This window comes from Hydra vulgaris, chromosome 04 (assembly GCF_038396675.1).
Source record: "Hydra vulgaris chromosome 04, alternate assembly HydraT2T_AEP".
NCBI lineage: Eukaryota > Metazoa > Cnidaria > Hydrozoa > Anthoathecata > Hydridae > Hydra > Hydra vulgaris.
In genome coordinates, this window is record NC_088923.1 from 43,632,055 (window position 1) to 43,657,500 (window position 25,446).

Consider the following 25,446-nt stretch of genomic DNA (forward strand, 5'->3'; position numbering starts at 1 on the left):
TATAGAGGAATAGCAGATAAGAAATTTAAATACACAAAGCATAACAAGTTCACTAAAAAAGCTTTGATTTGGCAAGCTATTTGCAGTTGTGGCAAAAAATCAGCACGTTATTTTTCTCAGTCCACACTTTCTGGTCAAATATATGTTAAAGAATGTTATCAAAAACACCTTTTACCTCTCATTAAATCACACAATAACAGACCTGCGTTCTGGCCTGATTTAGCTTCAATTCATTATTGTAAACGAGCTATGGAATGGTATAAAAAGAATAATGTGAAATTTGTGCCTAAAACAGAAAATCTTCCAAACTGCCCAGAATTGAGAGTTATTGAAAAGTACTGGGCTATTACTAAAATAAAAATAAAAAAAACGAGAAAGCTTTGCAGAAACATTAAAGATATTAAAATATCATTTAAAAAAGCATCAAATAGTTTTGATTCTTATTCTGTGCGCAAGCTTATGGGTACCACTAAAGCAAAAGGTCGAAATTTTATAAGATTCTCACAGGAATAATTGATTTTTTTTTTAATGTTTGATCTTTTTATATTATTGTATTAAAATTATTACTTGATTCGAAATAAAAATTGAGAAGTACTTTTTTTTAGTTGTTTTTCTACTTTTACATTTATTTCGTATACACGCTTTATGGTAAGTTGAGTAGCTTTGAAAAAATAAATAAAACTGAACTATCGAACACAAAGAAACAACTTTGATGAGAAATATTAGAGCGGTACATAATTTAAGCATATTTTTAAAATTAGTAATTTTTAAATCGGGCTTCAAAGTTTGAGATAAGATAATAAGCGGGCTTCAAAGTTGCATAAAATAATGTTTTTATATTTTATGACACTTTCTTACTATTTAATTTTATCTCTTCTCTTACTTACGTCATTAATTGTATAACATAAAAAGTTTATAAATTACTCACACGCTGTTAATGAAAATTTTATTGATGGTTCACTCAAGTTTTGTACGATGCATATACATTTATTTGCTGATTGCTTAGTTTACCACACACTATTGGTCAACTTACCTCGCCGGGGCAGGTTAAGCAGCTGCGCAAACTTTAGGTAATATCTTTTCAAAAAAATCAAAAACTCTTTTCTTAACAAATTCTTTTTTTTTCTTTTTTTTCTTGCCGTTTGATAATATATACAGTTTCGAAGTAAAAATAAATATTGGTGGGACAAGAAGAAGACTTATTTAGCCTTATCACCGAGCCCCATTCTCACGTATTTACAAAAACCGTAGTATTTAAATATCTATAGTTAACAAACTATTTATTAAAAAAAATAAAAGTAAAATAGATAACAATTTGTTGTCTTTTAAAGAAAAAGTTAAAGAAACAAAATTTAAGAAAAGAGTAAGATCAGGTGAATATGAAAAAATAAATAAGCAATTATCATTTGCTTAAAACTTAAAAATTTAAACTAAGATTTAGAAATAAAAAGTTCACAGATTAATATACACCATAGAAATAAAATAAATAAATTAGTATACTTTATAGAAAAAACGTAAATAAATTAGCAATCGCTATAGAGGTAATACCACAATTAAGGTAATAAAAAAAATGTTGATACACTCAGTGACATTTTTTAGGAGATAATCTTTTTAGCAGGTTTTTATCAGGTTTTATCAAACTTTTAGCAGGTTAAATTATCTTTCAAATATTGAAAAAATTGTGTAAATCCAACGCACCGTTCATGAGATCAGTAACATTTAGTTAAAATTGCTCAACTAGCCATGCTCTACCATACTTTATAAATCACTCTATGAATTATGGTATTAATCATTGACCAAATTATTTAAAATTAGTTTGTAATTCGTTAAACGTTAAAACTAGTTTTATCATTTACAAATTAGGAAGTTTTAAGTTATGATTTTTCTCACTATTTGTTGTACAATTAAAGTTTCAGTAAAAGTGAAATTGCACAATTTTCTTAAAAAACAAATAAACTTTAAACACTTTAGGACGAAGAGCCCAGTTCTCCAAGAAGATTTGTATTAACAGAACTTCACTTCATTTTTATATAAAAAAAGAAACAAAATGACTATATAGAAAAAAAAAGTCAATATTAGTAAAATTTATTAACAAAATAAGTTTTATCATAAGTCGACTTTTTTTTAAATCGTGTTTTGTTTCCGTACGTTAATTTTTTTAATTGCTACATTTATACTATTTTGTTGCAATGTCGGTTTTTTTTTGCAAAGTCTACTTTTAATCAAGTTTTATTTAAATCTATTTTCTTCATTGTAATATACGTTTATTAGTAGTAATACCCGTTTTTGTACCACAAAGTTTGCTTTCAATTTAATTGAAGTGACATTCCTTTATCGTATTGTCATTTATTTTATAATCAAGTCATTATTTATGAATGCCTTTTAATTTCGGGCTGCCTTCGTACTTTAAAAAAAATGACCGTTCATTTGTTGCATTGTTAGTTGTTATACTCCATTATTTGTTGTTTTATAACACTGAACGCTTTTCCATCTTTTATGTTTTTTAATTTTTAATTAGCTCAAACTTTTTTTATAAAAGCTTAAATTAACATTTGTCAACTTGGTTGATTTTAGTAACAACCCGGTTGATTTTCTTTTAATAACATTGAACAACACTTGTTCAATAAAAAAAGAATGGATTGATGCGGTGATATTTAAAACAGAAACCAACTTTCAGATATTATGTTATATGGGATTAGTGCTCATACAGAAAACTATTGTACGGTGAAACAGATCCAGGCCGCAGTAACCTTTTTTTCATTGCAATTTCTTTGTCTACTTTATTTGCAGTTGAATATAGAAGCGTTTTAAGTAGGAGTTTTGCTTGCTTTTCGTTCTCTTTTGCGTCATCTTTTTCATCTTTTTCTAAAAAGTCGTTCTAACTAGTATATTTTAATGATAATTCTAATTATCTCTTTAAATCGTAATCAATTTTATAATTTTTTTATTTCATTTTATAATTTTGAGGAACAAATAAAAATTAACATACCCGCGTTTTTATTTCGTTTAACGTTATAGAGTGTTTTACTGACAAAATTATCGAAAAATTTTTCTATATCTAGAAAAATGGAAAGGTTAAAATAAAATTATTTAAAAAATTATTATACTATTCTACTAAACAATTTTAAAAATACATTACACAACATTTTTAAAAAATTAAATAAAATTTCAAGATTAATACCAAAGGAAAACGAAAGGCGCCTATGAAGACATACTTAACTTTGAAGCTTCATTATTCAGTATTGTGAAGACCAAAAACATAAATTTTTGATAGGGATTTTTTTAAATTATTATTACCAATTTTCTTGTTTCACAAGTTTCACTTACAAAATTTAAATAAAATTTAAGAACAATAGAAGCAAGTAGAAGAACGAAGTATTTTTGTCGAACCTCGTACAGTAATATATAAGTAATATTCTATAGTAAGCGCAAAGTATTTTTAAATTTCTCATATTACAAATGTGCAAATACTCTTTTTATAAAACAAGTTAATAAATAATTATAAAAAAATACGATAAATTGCAACAATAGAATAAATAAATAAACAAAGTAAGAAATATAACAAGATTTTTTTTTTTAAACTTGAAAATACAAAAATACGTTTGTATTATCATAGACATTAAGAGCTTTATTTTCCTTGAACAACGACTAGGAGTAGGCGTATTTATGCTCATGACATATCATTATACTCGTTTGTTTTTATTACATATATATATTTCTTAATGCTGAAGGGCAAGTACTTGCCCAAGCAATACTACAATAGCTTATGTAGCTATTGTAGTATTGCTTGGGCAAGTAGCTTATGTAGTTTGAGCGGTTTTATTATGGCACTGTGCACTATTTAAAATAAGTTTGAGCAGTAAATTGCTGCAAGAGAAAACAATACTTGAAAGAGGAGAGAAAACTTCTATAAAAGGAGAAATCGAAACTCGAAAAAGAAATCGAAACTCAAAAAAGCAGTAAGTGAGCTAAAAGAAACATAAATGTTCTCAAAAACTGAGAAGTCCAGCTCTGTTGGTGGATGAAGGAGTGGTGGAAGAGCTATGGAGTAGTCATGAAGGACGAAGGAGTCACGGAGAAGTGATGGTGTTCGAAAAGGGCATCAGTAAAACAACATAAAATCAATGTTTAGTTATTAAAAAAAAATTTTTTTTTTAAAATAACTAAACATTGATTTTATGTTGTTTTACTGATGACCAATTAAAACCTTATGTTATAAACACATCTTTTATAGTATTAAGATATTTGTAATCAATCAGTTAATATCCAATCAAAGTAGATAGCTATAAACAATTATCAATTAATTTTGTTTCACATTTTGTTGTTGCCACTCCTATTATTAAAACACTACTAAAATGCAACAATTATTAGAATTTCGATTTTCAAATACAGACACAATTTTTTATGCATTTTAATGCATAAAATTTTCTACATAATCATATAATTTTCTGATAATAATACTAGAATTCGAGCTATAGTATGCAAAAGCTTGAATTCTAGTATTTTAATATTTAATATTTAAGTTAATATTTAAACCCATACCATTTTTATTAATCAGTTAAGCTGTCTACTTTGTTTTAAACAAATTAAGGAGATCTCTAAAAGTTTCAATTAGCGAAGAACATATTTTCATTTTCTTTTTTACTAGAGTGAAAAAAAAAAAGATTTAATGTAGATAGTAAATCTTTTTATTTCTTGCATGGCAGCTCTGTTCAAGGAAAGTATCTGTTTTAAGTTTATCACATCAGTTTTATTATGGCACTGTGCACTATTTAAAATAGGTTTGAGCAGTTAATTGCTGCAAGAGAAAGCAATACTCAAAAGAGTAGAGAAAACTTCTATAAAAGGAGAAATCACAACTCGAGAAAGCAGTAAGTGAGCTAAAAGAAACATAAATGTTCTCAAAAACAAGAAGTTGTATTGAGCTTGAAAAAATGTTTGTTTACGTGCTAGCTGAAGAAGTCAATATTAAGCAAGTTTTTTTAACTAAAAAATAATTGACAAATTTAATTAAAATTGCAAAAGCATTTGGTTTGCTTCATAAAATAAGTGACCTCAAAATAATACCATACTAATAATAAAATTTACTGAATAGCGAAGACTTCAGTGTCGAATTTGAAATAAAACTTCGACTTTCAGTTAAGTTCGGTGACAACTGCAAAATTTAATTTAACTTCAAGGTAAATTCAAAATATCAATTTTTATCAATTAAAAAAATAATAATGATGAATTAAACAATATATTATAAATAAATGTCTTATAAACACAGGCGCTTTTGCCAAATAGCAAATCTAGGCAACAGTCTACGGGCGCCATTTAGAAAGAGGCGCCTAATTTTTTACTTTCTTTAAAAAATTTTGATCGACTTTATTTTTAAATCACATAATCAAAACTAATTTTGAATTTATTTGAACTTTTAAAACTATTTCTATAATTTAAAATGAAAAACGAAGCTTTTAGGTAGCAGTGTGTATAAGTGTCTTTAAGCAAAGCACCTTAGGACAAAAACTCACAATACATAACTCAAGTGTCAATATGGGTTTTCCATAAAGTACGTACGCTTTTATGTCGACCCTCTCTCCCCCCCCCATTCTCTCTTCACATTTTGCTGCACGCTTTTTTTACGACTATTTGTATGCCAAAGGACACCGCAGCCGTAAATGTGGCACTGCCTACAGAATCAATAACCCAAAAGTCTACTTCAAACACGGTTTCTTATTTAATCATCACAATTCTAAAGGTAAAAAATTGGTAAACATTTAATGTAATATTCTTCACGGTCTTTTTTCTTTAAAAACTGACATTCAAAATTTATATAATCACTTTTTAGAAGCTCCAATTTTTTGTTTCGGTTAGGTTATTGTCTCTGTAGTACATCTTTATTTGTAATATATCTTGATTTTTTTTTTTTTTTTTAAATTGATAAAAAACTAGCGAACTTCAAAATTAATTGAAAGTTAAATGAAAACTTGAAATTCTCACTAAATTTAAATAAAAGCTTTTTTTTTAAAATTTTAAGTTGTTTGCTTTATTCGATCCCCACCTAGTCCAGGTAGTACCGCACTCAAATTATTTCTGCGCGCAGCGGCCTTGTTCGCCAAGAGTTGAGAGATAGTTGTAACTACACACAAAAAAAGTAGTCTACTATTCTTTTTGTGGCTAACTCGGCCTTGCGAAGGTGAATAATATTAAAAAAAAATCGTTTTGTTCAGAAGACGATAACAACCTTGATATTACCAATATCAAAGGCAAGTGCGGAAAGAAACTTCTTAAAACTCAAAACCTAATCTAATCCAAGTAATAATCTAAACCAAAATAATCTAAACCAATAGTTTTATGTGCCAGTAAAATCTAGGTACATTCCATCGTCTTTATATGAAAGGATATTGTTTATCTAGTTAAAACTAATGGTTAATGCTTACTTTGAAAAAATATAAACAATAAAGGCAGCTATCTATAAAAAAATCTATTTTTGATATTTCCTTATGTAATGTGCATTAAGCACCGCAAGTTAATTTTAAAAAATAATGCATTTTATTATTTAATGTTGAGTAAATCAATAGTAGTAAGGAAGTTTATTGTTTATTTAAGTTATATAAAATATAAAGTTATATAATATATAAGTTCTTTTAAGACCATAAGCTCTGTCCTACGTCTTGAAAAAACTGAGAAAACGATTATCTAATGGATGCGTGATTTTCTTACCTCTAAAAGATAAGAAAAAGAAAAATGATTTTAGGAAAATTTTGCAAGTAGTGTATCGGATGAGTTGTGTATTGAGAGATTAAGGTGGGTTGCTTTTAGAGAGATTAAGTGGGTTGGTCATCCAAAGAGTAAAAATGCAGATTATCGGGTGTGGAAAGTAAAATTTTAAACATAAAAATCTATTTCTATGTATGGTAGATATTTTGAAAAGAGCTCGCTAAAAATGATATGGAAAAATTTTAGCCAAGGATAAAAATTGCTTAAGGTTGCAATTATTTTGGAAACGGCATAATGAAAAACGTCTGTTCAATTAAGGACCGGCAAAGTCGACTTTTCAAGACTCGAATTTAACTGGAAGATAAAATTGGATCGTATGCGTGCACCGATTTTAACTAATTTTTTAATTTTTCAAAGATTTTTTCAAATTTTCGAGTGTCAATTTTATAAAGGAAAAAGATTGTGAAGATTATTATGTTAAATATTCACCTGTTGTCCAAAAGACGAACCTAGACGATCAAGGCCGCTGCGCAGAGAAACAGGTTATGAAGCATGCGATATATACTTTATAATAGTTTTTTTTTATAGTTCAATAAAACTAATAGCTTTCGAATTAAGCTGAACGTTAAATAAAATTTTGTAATTGTTACTGAATTTAACTAAAAGTCGAATTTCTATTTCAAATTCGGCACCGAAGTCAAACTTTACCTTTCATTAAACTACATTTAATGATTATTCCCCGAGCCGAAGTCCCCAAGCCAATTATTCCCCAAGCAGAAGTCAACTTCGGCTTTCATTAAACTACGTTTAATGATTATTTCCCGCTCCGTATGTACAATACCTGTCAGAATCCTGTTATCGTTTTTACCCAATTGCATAGCTGTTAATATGAGCAGCTACTTCACAAAACAAACAAATCTCTATTAAGTTTTTAATTATTTTAGTTCAGGATCTAAAAATAGCATAACTTCCATGTTACTTACCGTCATTCTTTAATCCCGGACTAATTCCCCGATACCGCTGCGCAACGCACATTAAAGTTGATATAGCAAAATAAAAAAGGAATTTTTTAATAAATTTATTGAAAACTAAAACGTTTAACAATGTTAAAATAATACTTTATTTAATAAACTTAGTATTACAATAGAACGTTAACTTCTAAACTGTCTGCAGTTCTTTGCTTCATAAGGTAAAGAAATATAGTGTTTATTATTTCTCAAAACATTTTTACTTACTGGATTAAGGAAAAAACAATCAGTAACGCAATCAGCAAGTATGATTCTGGTTCATTTGTGACAGTGAGACAAAGTTCAAATTTTGGAATGCATGATTTCGTCGATAGAGCTGTATATAAACTGTTTTTGAACGCACATGAATAAAATGCATCATTAAATGGACACATCATTAGGGAGGAATCTTTATATTTTGATAACATAAGGAAATGGGGGTTATGGAGAGCTGCCCATGTTAATAGTTGGAAAGACAGAAAAACCACAATGTTTCAAAGGTGTCATAATTTGAAGATCGATGTGTGGTCTAAAGCTGAGGGTTTGAAAATTACACTAATTATAAATAACTGTTCAGCTCACCTTAAGGTTGACAACCTCAAGCTTAGATCTCGTGATTTAGACTTTGCTGTAGATGATTACGTAAACATAGATTTTGAGATTTGTACAAGTGTACAGAGTTTCAAAGTGTTGCAAAACCATACAAAAAAGTTTTGAAACTTAAAAAAATGGCAAGGATCGTTCAACATATTATTAAGTCAGAAATTATATTTATTAGAAATATTTTTGCGATAAAATATCATGTTTGTTATTAAAATATCGCCTAGAAAAAAAAAAGTGCAAAAATTTACTTTTTTACATTTTTTTAAAACTTTGATTTCTTATTTTAAAGAACTTTAAGTTTATATTTTTACCATATAGATAACTTGTATATTATTATGTTAGTATTTAAATAAAATGAAAAAAGTTATTTTGTTTGCACTTTATATAAATATTTTTAACAAAGAAAACATTGTTCATTTTGAATAAAAAAAATAAAAAAACTTTCGAGCATATCATTTAAAACCAACGGATCAATCTGTATTAACAACCTAAAGTTATTCACCATTAAACACGGCTATGGTAGGTATTTATTGATCTCTTAGTTCAAAATGATCTCGTGCTTCAAAACCTATTAATCTCGTGGTTTAAAAACTGCCTGCCTATAGCTGCCTAAACGAATACACTTTTAAATTCAAATAACTACGCCAACTCTTAAATTTATTAAATCCTCTTAAATTTATTATTATCGATAAAAAACGCAATAACGTTTCTCGTTATTACGTTTTTTATCGATAATAATAAATTTAAGAGGAATTAAAACAAAAAAAATGAAGTTTGACTTCATAATAATTTTTTTTATAGACTCAAGTTTTAAAAAAAAAAAAATTATTTTTTTGATTTCTAGTTACTGCATAGTATTTTAAAACTAAATAAAATACGAAATTATGAACTTGTACTTTGTACCAGTTTGAGACATTATCAATATTATTTATTTATTATTTATTTTAAAATGTTCGTTAACAATAAAATTATACGTATTCGATAAAAAAAACGCGACAACAGCCAATAAGAAATAAAGGCAATGAACTACTTAGTTACCAGTCCCAGTTACGAATGGGTAAAAAACTATAAAAAGCTTTAACTAGCTTATTAAAAAATATTTTAATTTGCAAATAACTAAAAATTATTAAATTGATAGACAATCATTTAAAAATGGATGTCTTATTAATTATATAATAGAAAATAATTTGCTGCAAAATGATATACATGCGAAAATTTTAAGTTTTGTTTCCGAAAGCAATTTTGAAGAATCTAATAATAGTTTGTCAATTATTTTAAAATTCAATTATTGAGCCAAAAAAAAAGTGTAAAATAGAACGAATGCAGTATTTGAGAATGCGTCTGTGCGAACGAAAGATCGCATAGTTTCTGAGCTTTTGGATAAGATTTATTGAAGTAAAAATTATTAAAAAAATAGGCAACAAAGAATTATCGACAGGATCACTTACGTCAGAACAGTCCTTAGCGTTAGTCTTAGATGCTAACTTATCCAAAGAAACTTTTCAACATTTAAGAAATAAATGCACTTCAACTTAACTCTCTATACCCATCATATCATATAGTAAAAGAGGCTAAAAATAAATGCTACCCAGAAAACATTCAGGTCAGTGACAACTCTGCAGAGGTACCATTATAAGATCTTCTTTTTCATACTGCATCGGGATTATGTTCAGCTTATAGTGTTGTCTTAAATTCGTCTGCGCTTAAAAAAAAAAAAAAAAGAAAAGAAAAAGAAAAGAAAATAAAAATAAGGAAGATTCTAATAAAAATAAGTTTCTAATAAAAATAAATAAAGAAAAAATAAAGAGAGTGAAGAAAAGAAAATAAAGAAATAAAAAAACAAAAAGCATAAACATGAAAAACCATATCAAACAAATAAACAAAAGGAAAAAATGAGATAAGAAACAAGACAATAAAAAACCAAAGGTAAAAGAAAATGGAATGTAGTTAAAAATTTGAAAATGGAATGTAGTTAAAAAGAACTTTAATAAAATATAAAAATCACTAATCTCCGTTTTTGAAAAAACGAAAAAAAATAATTTTTAAAATTTAATAATTTTTTAATTTTTATTAAATTTGACAGGACGATATGCGTTTTGCGGAGTTTTTTGATAAGATTTCCTTTTTTATTTGAATGTTTTCATTTATTATGAGCACTCTATACTTTTCGTGACTAAATGTTTTCATGTGTGCGCGCGCGTGTGTGTATGATTTATATGTGTGATATATGTGTGTGATGTGTAAGTGTGCGTGTGTGTGTGTGTGTGACACGTTTTTATTTGTGAGTGTTATTGAAAACAAACTTTTGTTTATTTATTGTTATATAACAATAAATAAACAAAATTTTATATATATTTTTTTTTGCAGAAATATTTATAGTTTTTATTGTTTTATTATGATTATTGATGTTAAGATTATTATATTTATTAAATCATTTTTACTTTTTTTGAGTAGTTGTATTAGTTAAATAGGTAGGCTGTTACGTTTTGTCAGTATATAACTGTTTGTAACTTTCCTGTCTGTGCATAATATTCAATTGTTGTTTTAAAATTGATATTGGTTTATTATTCTTATAGTTTTCTTATTATTCTTATAATTGTTGATTCATTATTATTATTTCATAGTGTTCACTTAGATAAGCTTTTAACAATTTTAAATCACTTCGATTGTACGATCTTTTATTGAAATATATTGATTGATTGATTAAAGATTGTACTAGTCTAATTCTAATATACAAAGCTGACTTTGATGGTGCATCAGGGCAATCTGTTTATATACAATAGTCAGAAGATGCTAGTGAACTTAATACTGACGAATCGCTTTTCATAACTTGCTTTGTTCCTCTAGAACTATATTGTTTCAAACGTGAGAAAATACAGGTTGTTTGGAAAAATCCGAAACAATCGTCAACTAGTTACTGTAGGCCTCTCAGATTTAAATATCGAAAAGAATCAAAAGAAGTAGTTCTTGCAGAATATGAGTCAATTATAGCTTCTATTAAAAATATAACATTATCCAATGTATCTGTTTTATTGGAGGACGGTACAATGAAGGAAGTTGTTGTACAACATATTGCAAATATAACAATGATAGATGGAAATAATCAAACTATTATTTCCACAGCTACGAACTCTTACCAATGCTGTTCAGTGGGTGGTACATCTCCAACCGAAATGAACAACCTATTTTTAATAGTTCAAAAAAACCTTTAGAAGGCAATATCAGACATAGTGTTTCAACTTTGCATGTTGGGAAAAGGTTTTTAGAATGTATACTCAATATCTCCTACAAGATACCAATTATGAAGTGGCAGGTTTGGACTGAAGAAGAAAAAAGTATTATCAAGCTAAGAAAGGTTTAAGCTCAAGCTGAATTTCGAAAAAAGTTGGGTCTTGTCATAGACCAACCAAGAGTAGGTGAGGCAGATACATCAAATAATGGTAACACAGCTTGGCGATTTTTTCAGCAATGCGATGTCTCAGCTAATATAATAAACATAGATGCAAATCTTACGAAAAGATTTTATATTATTCTGGCCACTATGTCATGTAACTATGACATTAGCTCATCAAAGTTTGTAAACATTCTGTTGAGAAACTGCTTCGCTATATGTAGACCTGTACCATTGGTATCCTAAGACCCAAACACTTCATAAGATTTTGATTCATGGTTATGAAGTCATTGAATTATTTATTCCTCCATTAGGTTTAACTAATAAGGTTTTTAAGGTCTGAAAATTTTACAAGAAAATGCGATCGGAAAAAAATCAATTTAGACCTTTTTCACCGTCTTTTATGTGCATCTGGTCAATTAATTTGCACATTTAGAAAGAAGATGCATAACAAAAAAAGTCTACCGTTTTGGGACATTGAAATATTGCATGAGCCAACAACAGAATACTCTACTTAAAACATAAATTTAAATAATAGCCTTGTTGTTAATTTGTTGGGTGATTTAACGGAATTTTTTATAAAGGGAAAAAAGTTTTTAAATAATTTGCGTAATTACATAATATAATTTTAAGTTTTTTCAAAACAAATGTTATTTTTTCCGCAGATTGTGTTTTTCAATGTAATAAACTGTCTCTTTTTTTTTTAAGAAAATTCTAGATATAGAGGACTTTATTTAAAAGTTGACGATTGTGCTCCCACACTTCGAAACCCGTGTCGTCGGCCCTGAAGATCCATAAACTCTGATTCCTATTTTAATCAATTGTGCTGCAGAAAAAGAGATAGATGAAGATTCACACGATTTTCCTCAAGAAAAGACAAAATGATCTAAGATTGCTTGTGCAATAAAGTTATTTGAATGCTAATCTCTTTTTGACAATAGTGACAGCTCACTTCATCTTGACAATAATGAAAGCGAAATCAGACAATCACTAAGCCTCATTTCGCATACGTTTGACAAACACTTTTCAGACACGTGTTTGTTATTTTACAACCCAAAACCATAAGTTGAAATAGCTTATTTTAAAACACATTGTGTCTCAATATTCTGACAATTCTTATATATTGAAATATCAATAAATTGAAATAGTTCAATTTAAAAGACATTGTGTTTTAAAATAAAATATTTCAACTTGCTATCAAATTTTAACAGAGTAGAGAGTAAAAACAAGGAAGAACTCTTGAATAAAATGCTGCTTAAGTTCAAATTTACAAAATATATATAAAAAGTATTAAAATTACATATAAAATTGCATGCATAAAAAGTATTAAAATTACATTTTGTTTGATCACAAAATAATTATTTTAATTATTGGTAGGGTAGAGCAAGCACGTTGGCCATAAGCACAGGTTGGTCCAGTCAAGTTTATTCACAGATTTTGCCCTTTAAGAAACTAAGAATCAAGTTGAAGGTTTGTAGAAATCTATTTTCATTCTTCAAAAGTATGTTTACTGATAGTTTAGAGTGTAGTATCTTGTTATAAATTTTTGATATGTTGGAGTATATTTTGAACAGTTTGTTTGGTTGACGTTCCTCCTACATCATTTTGATTTATATTAAATAACTTGGTTACATTGTTAAAAACACTGTTTGGGTATTTAAAAAAAGCTTCGCAATATTTTTAGATATTACCACAAAAATTTTCTAGTCATTAACATAGGTCTTATCTTAACTCAGCAGTTCTTGATTTTTGTAAGGAAATAATATTTCACTTTTATCCTTGCTGGTACATTCTAGTCATAAGTTGCATTCTTTAGACATAAGTATTTGTCCTTTTAAAAAATTTTGAACTCAGCATAAAATGCAACTTTAAAGAGACACTTTAGCTTACTATATGTAACATGTTAAAGAGACACTTTAGCTTACTATATGTAACATGTTAAAGAGACACTTTAGCTTACTATATGTAACATGTTAAAGAGACACTTTAGCTTACTATATGTAACATGTTAAAGAGACACTTTAGCTTACTATATGTAACATGTTAAAGAGACACTTTAGCTTACTACATTTAGCTTACTACATTACTACAAGCCCGATTGGTAAGCACTTTCATCCTCTTTTTTGTAAACAGTTAAAAAATTGTTCAAATAAAACATTCTAATATGCACTTGCTCTCTGTTGGTTGAACTTTACTTGCTCGTGCGTAAATAGTCAAATGTAATTATAACCTTATAACTGACAAAGTTTTATTATTTTATGCAATTAAATAATTTATGCAATTAGATAATTTATGCATTTAGATAAAAAATTATTTCAAGTTTCAGGCATAAATATTATTCACGCACCTTTCTTAACTGTATCTTTATTTGATGATATAGCTAAAGTGAATAACAACACGTTCAATAATATGAAAACCCAAGAGTTCATTCTTTTTTTTCTAAAAGAAATTTTATTGTATAATGTAAGTTACAATTTGATAAAAAATTTTCGAAAACAATCTTGACAAACTGGAAAAAATTATAAATAAAAAATTATTTAAAAAAGAAATGAAAACACTCCATATTGCATAACATGTTTCTGAGAAAATAATTGAAAAAAAAAGAAAAAAAGAAAAGAAATAGAAAACTGTTTTATCGAAACTCTTTCTGTATATTTTTCTACCCTAATATTAATATTAGACAAAACTGAATTGAAAAAATTTCTGGCGAACTCCGCAATAATTTGATTTTTATTTAAAAAGGTTCATCTTATAAACCTATCTTTAAAAACTAAATTAAGAGATACTTTTAACATTTAAAAATAAAATAAAAACGCGAGAGTTGATAACATTGGGGTCAATGTTGTAAAACCTGCATTTAATGTCATTCAGTTTTCATTAGTTTATTTCATTAAGATTTCTTTTAACTTTGAAATTGTGTCTGGTGAGTTAAAAACTACCAAATAATTGCAATTTTTAGGAGTAGGACTCTAATATCTCAAATTACAGATCAATTTTTATGTTGCTTAGTTTCTCAAAATTACGCAATCGTGTCAGAAAACAGATCTTGATTATCTAACGAAAAACAATAACAGAAATCAGTCCGGTTTTAATAAGAATGCATTCAACTAAACGCGCAGTTGTTGAACTAACCAATAACAACACTGACGCTCTAAATAATGATTAATTTACATTAGGAGTTTTTATTAGTTTGTCCGTAGTCTTTGATAACGAGAACGTAGATACACGGCTAAATAAACTTGAGCATTATGACATTAGAAGCAAAAACCTACTTTGATTGAATTTTATCTTACAAACAGAAAATAGTTTCTATAATAAACAGAATAAAACAGTTTCTACAACAAACAGAAAGTAGTTTGGTATAATAAAAAAACAAACAGTTCTCTAAATATCTTGTATGGCTCTCCTTGGCAATACTGCCGGGCTCTCTATGGCTTTACTCGTTTTTTTATTCACATAGTAATATTTTAAATGCGCAATAAACATTTTAAAAACGGTTATGAGCAATTAGATAATGAATGATTTGAATGTAAAAATGAATGCTATAAGTATAAAGCTATAAGTAAGAATAAATAAATGGTTTGTAAGTAAGAAAACACATTGAGTGTAATTAAAACTAAATTAACCATAGATTTAATAAAACTGATAGCATTGTATTGATTTACAAAATCTCATTTTATAAAAAAAACAGTCAGTGTGAACATACCTATATTGTCTTTGTCAACTCATTTAAAGAAAAACTCATTTAAAAAAAACATTTATGAAACAATATAAAAACTACTTTAAATCTCAGGTTTGAACTTTTCTTGATTGACTTTAACACCTTTTTACTCAATCACCTTTCTTTATTGTATTCCTTCCTCTCAAGGCTGCATTCTTTTTGAAGTTGTTTTTGATCAAGTCGACCAAGCAGTTAATCCATTTTCAGGCATTCATACAACATTAGCTTCTGTTACTAAAATGATTTCTCACCTTCGTTGTTTCTTTTCCTTTTACAACTTGTGACCCTAGTCAAAGTCTTACCAACGTCTAAAACTCTCATCATTAACTAAAGTGCTTAACTAAAAATTTTATTAACTAAACGTTTTCTTATTTGCTAGAAAATAGCATGTTAAAAATGAAAATAGCATGTGGTTCCAATTTTTAAAAACTCCGAAGATTGCTCAGATCCCTCTGACCGTCACCAAATGTGATGAAACATCGAGTAAGTGGAATAAGTCTTCTTTATTATTATAAGTAAAGTCTATAAATATTTAAAAAATAAATTTCTAATATCTTCTTTTGAACTAAACAGTTCTCTACCTAGTGGGCACAGGACGTAAATAAGACGTCTTTTAAACGTCTTTTGAACGTTTTGGACGTCTTTTGAACGTTCAAAAGACGTCTTATTTAGGTCCTGTGCCCACTGGGTAACCATCAATACAATTTTCAATTCTCTTTTGATCTACTGCTGACTTGCTGGTCTTACAAGACCATCTATGCCTATCTATAGCTATGGTCATCTATGCCTAAATAATACAAGTCTGCGCTCCGTCTTGACCCGACAGAGTGTGGGGACTTACTGAGTTCCTAAGAAAATCTAGAAATTTAACGATTTATATAGATGATATAAAATATAATAATAATATTTAATAATATTCAACAGTGAGTTAAATAGTACGTTTTTTTTCAAAGCATATGGTATTTTAATGGAATAGAACACAAACTAATAATAAATTATACGATTGTAAATAATTTATATACATAAAAATATAAAATATACTCTACTAATTAAACATAACTAAATGCAACAAAAATATACTCTTTGATTTGTTGCAAACTCGTTAATTACGTAGCCAAATAACTAGTAAAAATCCAAATTTAGTGCTTTTTTAAAAAAAAAAAAAAAAACCGTATTAATATCTGCTGATCAGGTCTATCAAATACGTTGATCATCACACATGCAATTTCTTCTTTTGCAGAAAGTCTTGCATCTCTAGCAAACTAATTTACATCAAAATAAAATTAAATAGTTAGTTTTAATATTCATTTTGGCGTCCCCTAACGTTGCGCCCAGGGACATATGTTGGTTCCTCCTTCCCCCTCCCACCTAACTACGCCACTGTAATCTTCTCTGTAAGCTTGCTTCATTTGGTTTATCTAGGTATGTTTTTAAAGTTATTCAAACATTCCTTTCTAATCGCAGTATTAAAGTTATCTGCGATGGAAAATACATTCCTTTATTTTCATTAACTTTTGTGGTAGAACAAGGTTCCAACCCTGTCCTGTGTTGTTCTTCATCCATATAATTCTTCCTAAAAATTGATATTTTTAATAACAGAGTCAAAAAATTGTGATTGCTTAAAATAAACTAACTAATCTAATCTCTCTTTTGTAATAGCTTGAGGTTTGCAGCGGCTACCCAATGGGTACGCGTCGACCGTTGGACGTCTGTTGGACGTATCACGAACGTTTAAAAGTCTGTTAGGCATCCGATAGACGTCCCCCGGAGAACGCATTCCCACTTGGTAGTGTATTTTAATTGTTAGCAGTAAGCATTAATAATTATTAGGAATAAACAACCTTTTTTCAACAAAAGTTGTTTACCACTAATAATTATCGCAGTACTATTGATATTTCTTTATTAATTGATAGAAACACTCTTACTGAGTCCTCTAATTACTATTCATTACTGACTTCTTCATGTACATAATATATTGATTTATATAAATATGAAAATATATGAAAATTTAGCATTAGTTAAGGTTGTTTCTCTTTATTAGGCTAGCCATATTTTTTCTCCTGATTCCATTCTCTAACTTTTATTCGTTACTCTCAATTGTACTCGATGACAAGATCATATGGTTTTCTACGAGTCCCCGCGTTCTTTTATTTTTTAATAACAATCATTATATTAATATATTTATTTTTTATTATTATATATTTGTATTTTAAATATTGTAAAGAAATGCTTATTTAAAATGTAATAAAAAGAACAATATAATATATGTATATATATATATATATATATATATATATATATATATATATATATATATATATATATATATATATATATATATATATATATATATATTATTTGTGAAAAATAATCATTTCATCCATCCTAATATTAATGTCTTACACTATAACAATGGAGAGCACTAAACAAAGAAGCTCTTAAGACTCCACACAAACTATGATCTATGATCTTATTATGAAAAAGCTTTTCAGCTACGATACTAAGGTGTCCAGAATAGTTAGGAGTCAGGGAAAAAACTGAGACTCAAATCAACCTGAGGAAGACAAGGAGCCCTTAATGTACTAATGTTTGATTTAAGTCATTCTTATCTATAAAGAAAAAACCATGTTCATAAAACTCAATTTTATTTTATGTTGTATGTTTGTTTTTACAAGATCAAAGAAATTAAGTACATATATAAATATAAGTACATATATAAGTATAAAAAAAATGCTGTTATGAGAACCCAAAACAACATTTAAAATGACTACCTGTGCGATCATAAGCCCTTCTGGAGACCAAATATGCTCAGGTTTAAATTCCCCAATCTCAACTACCTATATTTAGGCATGCAATATGTCTCATCTAATTTATAAACCATCAAGAAATTTTATGAATACCCTTGAAAACCCCTAAAATAGCCACCTGTGTGGTCATAACAACTCCAAACTCCAATATTCCGAGTCCGAAAATTAACTTCTTTGCCCCAAAAACTCTTATAAACATGTACTATATGCCAATATTTAACCCATATGTAGTTTTGCCATTTTTAGACAATTCTGGCTCACTGTGCAATAGTAGTAGACAAGTGGGTTCGTATCAGGAAGGTGGTTTTTAGAATATCATTTTAGCATAAGAATTGTTAAGTCTAACTTTGCAGAGAATATTTATCAGGAGTTTTTATCCACTTAAAATTGATTTCCTTGCCACCACTACAAGGAAATGATTGACTGGAACACCACCTTTGCAGCGAAGTGTCTCCGATAAAGATATTTAGTGAACCAGTCCAAGCTTAAAAGCTTGTAAAAGAGGCTTCACAAAACTAGCTGTCTACGTTTTCAGACAAAATTATAAGAACTACACTTAACTTCAAATCTCTAGCTTTCAAGAAAATCATTTTTTAAACGACCGACTGAAATTAACGAAACTTATAAGAATATATTTTCTTAAGTTTAAACTATCAAAAAAATGATTTTTTATTAAAATTAAAAAAAAAAAGATTTCTTTTTTAATTTATTTACCATTCGAATACTTTAACTACTTAAGTCGTAATTAGTTGCTTGAATTTACTCGATTTCATTTAATGCGTTAGAAAAACGATAAAAAGGATGTTTATTCAAGCGCAATACGCTAGCTCCAGACATAAAATATTTTTATGATTTTTAGGCATTTACAAAAATAATAATAATAAGTATTGATAAATAACAATATAAAAAATTAAGACGTCAAAATATTTTATAGATTACGGAGGCTTTATTTTTTATTTCAATTTTTTTTGTTCTTAAATTAAAATATTTTTACCTCTGACATTAAAGATTTCCTGTTCTTAAATATAAATAAATTATTCACGACTTTAAAATTAAAAAATCAGTGAGAATTGCAAAATATTCCGCTTGCCCGCAAATGCGTTGATAAATAAATTAAAGCACTTATACAAAGATATTGATAAAAACATAATCAGAAAAAAATTTATCAATTGATTGGCACGTTGATTTGAACAAAATAAATATTTTTATTTCGACCTTCAAACTCGAACAGAATCTCTTTATATTTTCAAAACTGCGATAAAGTGTCAAACTTATTGACAGTGCACTATCAACATTTGTAGCTTACCCTAACAGTTAATAAAGTATAATATTCTTTTACCATCCATAAATTCACTTGATTTTTAAATTTAGCTATGCGCAGTTTCAAATTTATGTCACAACGTAAAATTATTCAAAACACAGGAAAAACTAATAACAAATAAGGAATCAAAACTCGCTCACCTTAAATTATTTTTTTTTTACAAAAAAAAACTAACTTTTATACTTTTTAATATAACTTTAACAAGATTCAACTTTTTGTAACTTTAATTCAGTTTATAAGTTTGATTTTTTTTATTAAAAAAAATTGAATTAAAAACAACAAACAAATATGATCTTGATTTGTTTATCAAGAAATTAACCAAGCATTAAAATTTACTTATAACTTTTAATTGCTACTTAATTATTAAATTTTATTTGCAAGTTTTTAATTAAAAATCATACTTTTAGTATATGGAATTTTTAAATAATTTCTATGAAAAGATTCTTTGTGCATCGTGGGTTTAGCTTTGGATTGTTATAATTTACCCTTTTATCCAATGTTATACTCCCTCCCTCCCAAAAAAACAAATTTATAGTCGGTTTTTTAAAGAATGTAGCCGAACAATTATATAATAATATGTATTATATAAATGTTCTATAAATGTGTTTAAATATGTATATAAGGTATATATTTAACCATATATACATATTCAAACACATTTATTATGTTTATAGTTGGTACATATGTTTATATTATGTTGTTTCCGTGTTTTCAAAATGCTGTGATTTGGTAAATGTGTAGAGCAACACATTGTTTAGTGTCAAACTGTTACTGATTTATGTCTTGGTGTTTTCAAGCCTTTATTAATAATTATTCTTAAAATACATAATAATGTATTTTAATAACATTTTGCGTAATGTTACTTATGTTCTGTTATATATGAATGTTATGTTACTTAAGCTAAGTTTTATGCATATTATATTAACTTATGGTGTGTGCTATTGTTGTGTGTTGTTGCTGTGAAGTTTTTTTTGTTATTTTTGAGTTGATAGACATTTGGCTTTACCTTCACGTTGGTGTCTATTGCTAAAAATGATCGATTCATTTTTTGTATGTAATGTTTTTTTAATCTATTTACTTATTCGTTACATTTTTTATTTTAGATTTATCAGATGATGTATTTATTTGGTATAGAAGAACAAAATATTGTAAAGTTTTGCGAATTTTTTAAAAACGTTTACTAATAATTTTTTTGAAGAAATAATATTTAGGTTTGCAAAAAAGGGTTTACAACGTTTTTTTTTTAAATTTTTCTGTGATAGCAGTATGTTTATTATTAGAATTGCATGTTTTTAATAATTTTGTTTTTATTATTGGCTGAAGTTAATTTTTTTTCAAACGTCTCCTAGGTGATATATATATTTTTTTAAAGTCATAAGATTATTGTATAATTTCTTTAAAATGACAGTTTGTTATACATAAAAATTATTTGTGTATGCTATTTAGAGTAGGAAAAAAATTATATAGGAAAGATCACAATCTTCAGGATTCGTTTAAAATTTTTTGTTACTACTTTCAATTAAAAGTGAACTTTAAATGGATGATATTAGGTTAGAAGTAGATATTAGTTTAGAAAATGGAAATGTTAATAGGCAAGTTAATCGTCGCAGAAATGAAGGAGATGGACTTAAAATTAATAATCGACAAAATGCTAGAATTGCTGCTAGATTCGAAAGAATGTATTTTAGAGCAAGAAGTAATACTATTCCATATTATAATTATTTAGGAGAAATGAATTATATTTGTCAGCATTGTGGTGCTAAAAAATATCCTGATGAAGCACTTTTTTTATGTTGCCATAATGGAAAGGTAGTTTTGTCGCAACCGTCATCATTTCCACAAGATTTAGAAGATTTATTTTAAGGAAACTATGCAGATGGAAATGCCAATCTGAATTTTTTTAAATATATTAGAAATTATAATGCCTGTCTTTCTTTTGCTTCATTTAATGCTAATATAGTTCAATAAATCATGGGCAGCCATGGTTTAGAATAAGTGGTCAAGTTTTTCATCATATAGGTAATTTTAGGCCGAATCAATATGTTCCGCTGACATTTTGTTAACAATACATCTATGATCCACTTACCAACTATACATAAATGATCAACTATACATCTATGATCCACTTGCAGCGGTAAATTTTAGAATGCGACAAGTGGTAATGATCTTTGCTTAAATAATTTAATGTTTTGATTACAAACCATTATGTGAAGAGAACCTTTTATCCAAATTGCTCTTGAATTGCTCTTGAATTGCTCTTGAATTGCTCTTGAATTGCTCTTGCATTTAAAAACATAGCTGAAGTGGAAGATGAAGAAATTCGCCGAGCATCTATAGAAGGTCGCTCAGTTGTAAAAATGTCTTTACTTGAAGGACAAGATAGACGTTGCTATAATCTTCCTTCACATGGCGATGTCGCAGTTGTATTTTTTAGCGAAGATGGTGCTCCACCTGCTTCCAGGGAAGTTGTTATTTACCCAAGAGGTCATCCTCTTAAAACTATATCAAGTAAGTCTGCCAACTTAGATCCTATGGTTTATTCTCTATTTTTTCCAAGGGGTGATGCTGTTTGGCATAATCAATTGGTTCATAACCCTGAACATGCTACATTGGTTAGAAATCATGTTACATTGTCTCAGTATTACAATTATGGACTTTCATTTAGACAATTAACCTAAACAGAGAAGCGAGCCGTATGATGCCTTACGCAAACATATAAACGACCTTGGAAATGATCATAATATTAGACTAGGAAGTGTTGTAATTTTGCCATCAACAATGTAGGAAGTACTAGAGCTTTATTTAATTTAATTTGTTTAAATATAGTATTTTTAATAAAAAATGTTTGTTCCAGGTTTTTTGCTTTTTTGTTTTCAGATTTTTAAGAACTAAGCAAGTTTTGTTTTATACTTTAATGCAATTGGAAAGAGCTGAAAATTATTTTTTAGAGCGATTGGAAATAGGTGAATTGATTTTTAGTCACTTCAGATCACTTTGTTGTTATTTTTTATTATTATTATTAGAAGGGTTAATAATAATAAAAATTTTTAGACAGTAGAACTGGTACCGATTTTATTAAGTTTGCTAATTTTTTTAATTTTGTATTGGGTATATTCTTTATTAGATACATATTTCATGTATTTAACAGGGAAAACTGTCTGAATGAATGAATATTTTCTCTTAGAAAATATTAATATACACATACTCTTGAATTCCTTTATTTTTTTATTACTTAAGAGTAAAATATACTGACAGATATTGCTTTATTTTTTACACTTTTAGATTGCGTATTGTAATCTAGATTCTTAGTTAAATTACAATTTATTAAGGTGGTAGACCACTATTAAAAATCAAAAAAATCATTTTTTCAATTTTAAAGTTTTTAAGTAATATAACTATCGTAGATTACGAATTTCATATTAGTTTTATATAAAAATAAAGCTAACCCTATTAAAAATCAGTTTTCAATAATGCGGTTTAGGCATTTTCATAAATTTGTTTGTAGCAACAGATTGTTTATTCCGTTGCTATGTAGCTAAAAAGGAAGTTATCCCACATAATACCATAAAAATTAATACAAAAAAACTTCATTTGTGGTGACTGCTACTCTAAAACTACTTTTTGTTTATTATTAAATGCTTTTGGTGCAGTGTGTTACATGGTTTTCAACGGATTTCTTCAGTAAATGTCTAATTACTTTACAACGACCAGAACTTTCTTAGGCTAATTTTCTGTCTTCTATACTTTGGTTAAATAATAACTAAAATAATGGGAAATAAAGATAAAAGAAATAAAATAAGGTATAGCAAGAAATGTAGACTCTTCAGAGGAAACCAACATAAATCATCAAACGTTGTAGCTGAAGAAAATCTATCTAATTTAGAAGAATTACAATTTAAATGAAGCTCTGCAAAAAAATGAAGATATTGTCATCCTGTTGCAGTAGTAAATCTTCCGTCGATATTTTAAATAATGATTTTGTAAATAAAAATAATTTTTCTGCTAATGATGATCAGTCCAATGACTGCTATATTTTTATGAACACTAACATTTTAGAAGAAATATTTACTGCTGCTGTCCAAAATGTTCTGCAAATGTTAATTTTAACCATGATGCTAAACTTAAAAAAGGTTTATCACACTGTATAATTTTTTCATGTGCATCTTGCCAATGGGAGCAAAAGTTTTATCCTAGTAAAACTATAAAACGAGTCTTTAAATGCTTTAGTTTGGAAACGTTGTCTAAAAGATGTTTTTGTTGGAATTGATGTATTATATTTAGGTTGCTGTTCTGCAATCATTAATTTTAATGATCGACTTAATGGTATCAAAAGAGTTTTTGAAAAACTTTATTTAAAACCAGGGCATTATTCTTCTAGTTTTTTGGCATCGTCTGATTTGAAATGAGTTAGAAATATGAAAAAAAAATGTAGTGAAAAGGGAAAAAGCTGGCGAAAGCAGTTAAGAAGTATTCGTAAGGGACAAAGATGAGGAAGAAGAGAGTTTATGTTATGGTGCAGGAGAATTTTAGTCTTTTTTATTTATTTACTATAAACTATATTTATTTACTATAAATAAATATTCAATTAAGTTTATAATTTTTATAATCGCAAATCAAAAGAAAAACTTTTTTTTTCTAACTGAAATACTACTTTAATAATAGTATTGTTTATTAATATTATCACTTTTTTTAAACATATTTTATTTTAATTTTGCGTTAGTTTTACTCCACAATATGTTTATAATAAGATAATAATTTTCAATAGGTTTTTTTTTGTTTTTTTATATTTTATTTGAAGTGTTTAATGTTTTTTTTTTGTTTAAATGTGTTTTTCTCAGTTCTTTAAAATTCACGACTTTGCGGTAATTATCTCTTGATTCTCTTAACTGATTTTCATAACATTTTCAGGAGTTGTTCCTTTAGTTATTATGGATGTCCCCTACCACTTTTATTGCATTATGATAACTCGATAAAAAGATATTAGAGTCCAAATATGGTCAAAAATGCCCCTTTTTGTTTTCCAAGTGTTTTTTTTCATTAAAAAAAAACTGTTTAATGTTTTTCTTTTGTTTTGATACAGGATCTTTTTCATTATATTAAAAGCAAGTCTGAAAAATTTCAAGTTGATACCATACAAAGTTTTTGAGATATTCACCGCAACGAAATAACCCTATTTTGGGGTTTTCGGGACCAAATTTCTCAAGCCATTTATTATTCAAAAAAAAAAAAAAAAAATTGTCATTAAAATGTAAATTTTAATCAACTTATATAAAAATAATTTCTAAAATGTAATTTTTGAAAGATTTTTTTTTATTAGTGGTCTACCACCTTAACTTAAATAAATATTGTTTTATTTTTATAAACAACTTTGCTGTTCGGCGAGCAGAAAACTTACTTGCCAGAATTCAGTGTCGAACAGTGTTGATGTTTGTTTATTTGATTTTAAACACTTTAGAACAATATTACGAATGAATTTTACTATTTATAGTAACAGTCAATAATAATTTTAAATCAAAAACTATTTTGCTACATACTTTCGTATCTAGCAAAATAGTTTTATTTCGTAACTTGACTTGCGAAAGGCTGCATTTTGTAAGTTGCGTTTGCGAAATGAACATTGACGGGTTTTTTTGTTTCGTAAAATTCGGTACGAAAAAAAAAAAATTCCTGATTTCAATATCCTTCCGAAAGAATTTCATTTTTCCAGAATTGTACGAAATCTTCCGGTTAACAACTCTATGCTATGCGCTATTGTTTCTGTGTTTTGTGTTGATAGAGCTGGGCTGTTATAGCTATTTTTTTAATTCTTTATATTTTCTGTTGTATTATCCTAATTTTACTAACAATAAAATGTAAATGATACTTTTGTATTTAAAAATTGTAAGTATTTTCAT

General features: G+C 27.4%; 1 long non-coding RNA gene across 2 annotated transcripts; it reads right to left on the bottom strand.

Annotated features, from left to right (window-relative positions):
* Positions 1-1,985: 1,985 nt before the first annotated feature.
* On the bottom strand, positions 1,986-19,790 carry LOC136079823 (uncharacterized). 2 transcript variants are annotated; one of them, XR_010638250.1, is made up of 4 exons: positions 19,693-19,790; positions 14,051-14,142; positions 2,990-3,058; positions 1,986-2,865 (listed from the first exon to the last, which is right to left on the bottom strand). It is a non-coding gene; the product is annotated as an uncharacterized LOC136079823 (long non-coding RNA). The 2 variants fall into 2 exon arrangements; XR_010638249.1 differs by lacking the exon at positions 19,693-19,790 and adding an exon at positions 19,226-19,307.
* Between the last annotated feature and the right edge of the window lie 5,656 nt (positions 19,791-25,446).